We start from the raw sequence: 6,609 nt of genomic DNA, 5'->3' as shown, positions 1-6,609 counted from the left end.
ATAACAAATATTGCTATGGTACATTTATGAATTTCCAATCTTGATCTTTCTGGGTTGTCATACTGTAAAACACTGCATAAGGTTTTTGCCCCCTTTTTGAAAACTGTGTAGCACTTATAGCGAAGTGATTATGATGTATCAAAAATTTCATATTTTAAAAATATCTATATTCTCTTGTGTGTTAGAGGTTAAAAACAAATAACCAAATAATTTATTCTTTATTCTAGAGAAGGGGTTAAGGAAATATGAATTAATTCAAGTTGATTTTATCTACTTTCTATAAATATTGATTAGTAATTTATAAATTACACATGGACTGTGATATTTCTCATTCTATTATGGAGTAAAATAAAGTAAATTTAGCATGTTCTTGGGAAGAAAGAGAAGTTAAAGGTTTGTCTTCTTTTATTTTCAAGTATTTGCAATGAGTATTGGAGAAGATTTTAATAAACACACAAAGAATGTAAGGTGGTATTTTGCAGTGGCTAACAACATAATGTCAGGCCAGATGTGGTGGCTCATGCCTGTAATCCCGGCACTTTGGGTGGCTGAGGCGGGTAAATCATGAGATCAGGAGTTCGAGACCAGCCTGGCCAAGATGATGAAATCCCGTCTCTACTAAAAATACAAAAAGTAACTGGGTGTGGTGGCAGGTGCCTGTAATCCTAGCTAATTCAGGAGGCTGAAGCAAGAGAACTGTTTGAACCCGGGAGGTGGAGTTTGCAGTGAGCCCAGATCATGTTGTTGCACTCCAGCATGGGCAACAGGGTGAGGCTCCATCTCAAAAAAATAAAATAAAATAAAATAAAATAAAATAAATAAAGTAACATAATGCCAAACCGGACTACCTCTGTTTTATTCCTGATCAGGTTACTTCTAGACTATTTTTCCTTGTGTAAATTACTTAATTGGACCTAATGTAATCAGATAATGGGAATCTACACTACTTATTAATTTGCAAATTTTATTTATTTTTAAAATATCAACTAGGACCCTTGGATTACCAAATCTAATCTCTGAAAGTCTCCCACAAAGACAATTAAAATTCCAGGAAAAACTATATATTAAATAGTATGTGAACATAATCAAAGAATTGTATCTAATTTCCCTTCATTAGAAAAAAATACATAAAATTAATCAAAAAGACTATATTAAATTTGTACTGACTAATTCCCTAAAAAATGCTGCTGTTTATAAGAGGACTTAAAATGGTTGACTCTCATTATTTAAAAACATCAATTTAATGACTTACTGTATAGATATCATCAAATATTTCCACCATATATATTTCAATTCTGCATATGGAATATATAAAACTAACAGAGGGTTACCACCTTATGTTCCACCTTTTAAGGGGAAGAGCACCGACTATTGATGGTAGGAAGATAGTGAAATAGTCTAATCAAGCAGCAATATTGTACCTAAATATCAAGTGAATTTAATATATCCTAATGGGAACTAATTTTTTCATGGAGAAAATTGTGTCAGATGTATATTTCAAAGTGCATGTGGTCAATTTAGTGCCAAAACTTTAGATATGATCTAGTTGTTGTAAATATACCATTGATTCAATCAGAAGAGGTCTATCACAAACTATAAGATTATATTGTTAGCAAAAATCCAAAACAGGATCTAAGCAGAGCAAAGAGATAGGACAGTAAATTGTTTCATTCAAAATCAGAATTTGAAAGTCTGCAATAGAAAACCACAAAAGTACATTACCTGGAGATCATAAGGAAAATAAAAAGACAATCAAAATTATCTCCAGAAAGAGGAAGTTAAGGTATCATTGTGTGAGGGTGAGCACTGAAAATAGAAAAATACAGCTTGACCAAATTTTATGAATATCATTTCATAAAAACAAAAACATAATTTGTAAAAGCAAGTATTAATAATATTAATAGTAGTAATACTTAAAAAGAAAACAACAGGCCACGATGATGAAAGCTGAGGGCACTGAAATAGGAAAAATGCTTACAGAAAATAGCTGATGCCTATTTAATGCTAATAATGACTGGCAAGGTAAAACTTGCAGTAATGTGAATTGGACCAGAAGATCAGAGTGTAACATATAATACTCCAAAGTATGCTAAGTTAGAAGAAAGAACAGATATGTTGGTGGCTTTAATAAAAGATAATGTTGGCTGAGCGCAGTTGCTCATGCCTGTAACCCCAGCACTTTGGGAGGCCGAGGCAGGCAGATCACAAGGTCAAGAGATCGAGACTATCCTGACCAACACGTTGAAACCCTGCTTCTACTAAAAATACGCAAATTAGCCGAGCGTGGTGGTATACACCTGAAATCCCAGCTACTCAGGAGGCTGAGGCAGGAGAATTGTTTGAACCCAGGAGGTGGAGGTTGCAGTGAGCCGAGATCGTGCCGCTGCACTCCAGCCTGGGTGACAAGAGCAAAACTCTGTCAAAAAACAACAACAATAACAAAATAATGTTGAATATATAGAATGAGAAGAATCTGAAGGTAAATATGATGAGTTTGGATATAAAAAGAAAAAATGCAGAGGGAAACCTGTTGGTCCTGCATCTATATGAAAGAAGGTTGATCAGAGGGAGAAGAAGAGGATGAGGATGAAGATCTTTCTAAATATAAATTAGATGAAGATGATGCTGATCTCTCAAAATATAATAATGATGTCAGTGAAGAAGATGATAGTAATAAAAAGAAATCCAATAGAAAAAGTCACTCAGTGCCTCAATCTTCACATTCACTATCTTCATCATGTTCATTCTCCCTTTCAAGTTCAACCTCTAGGTCTAGGTTCCCTTCAAGAAGTTCTAGTTCGCAGTCAAGATCTTGTTCCAGTTCCAGAGAACATTTAAGATCTTCTAGGTTGAAATCAAGATCCAGCTCCAGGTCCCACAGGGGCTCACTAAACAACCCTGAGCCCAGGGCCAACCCTTACAGAACACGATTACTTTACCCAAGCACCACAGGTCATCTGGATCATCCCATTCTGGTTCCCATTCAAGTTCAAAAAATAAATAAAGCATTAAAATTTATGTCTTAATGAAATCTAATACAGTGCATGAATCACATTTTTAAGGACGTTGGTGTTTTTGATGGTCAGAAGTGCTAAATCTGCTAGTAGAGGTACATGCCTTTCATCATGTTTCAGAACAATACAGCTGTGTTTATTTGTGAAGTTAAAAGTAAATAGCATTCTGTTAATAAGCCATAATGTCCCAAAATAGATGCTTTGTCATTCATGGTTTACAACCATTTGCTTCATTTAAAATCATCTCAGCTGTAACAAAGTATTGTTTCCTAATTAAACTCGTTTTTCTCATTTCCGCATATATCCTGTCTGGTGGCTAAGACAAGATTATCTGGGCTGGCCTGAACTTTTGGGTATGGAGGCAAAACTGGTAAACTAGTTGGAAACAACATGTTTATGTTACTCTGGGAAAAGAAGTCAACCTGTTTATGTTGTTAACCTATGTCAAAGTGATTCTTACCAAAAAAAGTTAAACTAAGTTGTAAAGCAGCCAACTAGAAATGTGTTTATTTTGAAATTTCCTGTACTAAGGGTGCCATAGAATCATTGTTTTTCTTTTATCCAGCTTTACTTTTTTTGCACCACCACATTTAACGGAAAAGAATCTTGTGACTTGCAGAAGGAGAAAGGTGTGATTCATTTTCCTTTCTTCCTTTTTTCTTTCTTTCTTTTTTTTTTTTTGAGACAAGAGTCTCACTCTTGTTGCCCAGGCTGGAGTGCAATGGCACAGTCTCGGCTCACCACAACCTCCACCTCCTGGGTTCAAGCGATTCTCTTGCCTCAGCCTCCCGAGTAGCTGGGATTACAGGCGTGTGCCACCACGCCTGGCTAATTTTGTATTTTTAGTAGAGACGGGGCTTCTCCGTGTTGGTTAGGCTGGTCTCGAACTCCCGACCTCAGGTCATCCGCCTGCCTTGACCTGACAAAGTGCTGGGATTACAGGTGTGAGCCACTGCACCCGGCCTCATTTTCCTTTCTGACACATAATTTGGGGCAAGAAAGAAAGTCTAACAGTTTATCTCTTCTTTTCTGATATGGTTGTTTGATAAGAAAAACATCTTATCTAAACATGTTTATCAATATTTTAGGAAGGTTTGTGTGATATTCTTTTAAATCTAGTTATCAAATGTTATAGGGTAGAAAAGGCGAAATCATAGTTAATGAGCAAATTGAAGTAAACTTTTGAAGTATATTTCTCTTTTGATGAAAGGCCAATGGAGACACTGTGAATTTAAGTGAAGATTTGCTTCAAGATGTTTAACTATAAACACACCACATGAAATTTTCTTCTGAATAACAAATGAATGCCTATCTCTGCATGATGTAAGCAAAAATTGTTATTTTCCTATTCATTTGAGACTAACTTATGGCTTAAAATGCTTTCAGAGTTTATTTCTCAAAATTGAAATCTGGTCACATGAAGAAAACACATGTTTTTCTTTGTTTCTTTTTTAGTGTAATTTTAATGACATTATTATATGATGGCCTATGGTGGCATTACCACATTTCGTTAACTCTATTCCAGGCCACTATGATCTTAAGCAAAATGCTTAAGATTGTCTAACATGCATAAGTAACATAATTTGGAGATAATAAATTGTGTTTATTATTTCAAGTGTTAGACTTCATGTCATCACTGTTAATCACCATTTTTACCCTAGAATGGTAGTGCACATTTTGAATTCTGAATAAGTGAATTAACATATACTTGATATAGTGCTTTTTAGTATCATATATGCACATGTATACACTTTGTTTTACAGGTATCCCCAGATACTTGATTTTTGCTTTCTACTCAGCTGTTTGAGATTATTTCCTCTCAGCTAGTGGTACTGCTTGTTTTGGTATGCACTTTCTCATTAGTGATTCTAGTTCTAGCTTGTTATATTATTGCATTCACAGCAAAGCATTCCTTACTGGAGCTTTTTAATTCAAAGACTCCTCTATCTCCCCTTTTCATTTAACTTTCCTGGAAAGGAATTGCCTGTGATAGGGATATATTTCAGTTCTCTCAGCTAAGAATTTGGCACAACCATTTAGAATTTAATCAGAAATTCTAATTTAACTGCATTGGAGTTATACAGTTTACTACACTCAATATTTTAGGTTCCTTAAATTAAGGATATTATAATGGCGTATTGCTTTGTTCTAAAGAGCTGATACCTTTATTCTATGACTTTGAGTGGAAGCTGCCACAGAATTGGGATTATGATTTAAAGTGAGGTTCATGGTACCTGGAAAGTATTATGACGTTGTACAATACACTTTTTTTTTAAAGGAATAATGACTTCGTTTTTTGAAAATGATATATAGGTAGAATTTAAACATTCAATCAATACAGAAGAGTATGAAGAGGGAAATATAAACATTTTGCACAGAATTTCATCATCTAGAAATAACTATCATTAATAGTTGGTGAGAAATATTTCAGGCATACATCTCATCTATGTAAATATACAGATAGAAAAGCAAATAAAAGTAAATCTAGATATGAATGGATAAAAGAATGGGTGAATGGATTGATGAATAGATAAATGGAAATATATGTTTTTCCAAAAATGTATTTTTATATATATTTATAATATTTATATATACATAAACAAACCATAAGTAGTTTATAAACTATAGTATGCAAGTAATCTCTCTATATAATTTTAATTTTAACAATTTTAAGCTTCTTTTGCTTGAGTTTAACAAAGAGGAACATAAATGCAGCTGAAGAAATAGATTTACTTAAGATAAATGTTTCTTTATTGCAAATGAGATTAGTATTTAAAACATATTCTAAATTTAAGAGAAATGATTTTGAAAGCCTTTAAATTTGTGTAACTATCTGACAGGTTCATCTTGTCCGTGGCCCAGACAGAGTCAATTTATCAAGACAGGGGAATTGGAATAGAGAACCAGTTTAATGCATGTGAGGGTGGCTAAATAGGAGGAGTTTTACTGCTCAAATCAGTCTGCCCGAAAGTTCAGAGACTGAGTTTGTTAAAGACCGAGAAGGGGTTAGTCAGTTAGGACTTCAGTGACCTGATTGGTCAGGTCAGAGATGACATCATAGGGGGTCAGAGCTGGTTCATCTTGCTGGCTTCTGTTCCTTGGTAGAATCGCAGAACTAACTTAACCACATTACAGATCTGGGTGGCACCAGGTGATGCATCAGAATGCAGGGTCAGGAAAATATCTTGAACACCAATCTTAGGTTTTACCATAGTGATGTTATCACTAGGAATAATTGGGGAGGTTCAGAATCTTATGGTCTCTGGTTGTATAACTCCTAAACCATAATTTCTAATCTTGTGGCTAATTTGTAAGTCTTACAAAGGTTGTCTGGTCCCTAGGCAAGAAGGCAGTTTGTTTCAAGAAAGGGCTGTTGTCATCTTTGTTTCAAAGTTAAACTGAAAACTAAATTCTTTCTATAGTTAACTTAGTCCAAGACCAGCAATGAACAAGGGCAGTTTAGGGTTAAAGGCAAGATGGAGTTGGTTAGGTCAGTTCTCTTTCACTGTCATAATTTTCTGACTATTAGAATTTTTCAAAGGCAATTTCACTGGGGTTTTGTCGTTGACAAACAAAATGAGTGACTGAAGCTTAA

Source organism: Macaca fascicularis, chromosome X (assembly GCF_037993035.2).
Source record: "Macaca fascicularis isolate 582-1 chromosome X, T2T-MFA8v1.1".
Taxonomy (NCBI): domain Eukaryota; kingdom Metazoa; phylum Chordata; class Mammalia; order Primates; family Cercopithecidae; genus Macaca; species Macaca fascicularis.
The sequence above is the reverse complement of the archived record's forward strand: the minus strand, read 5'-3'. Positions refer to the sequence as shown.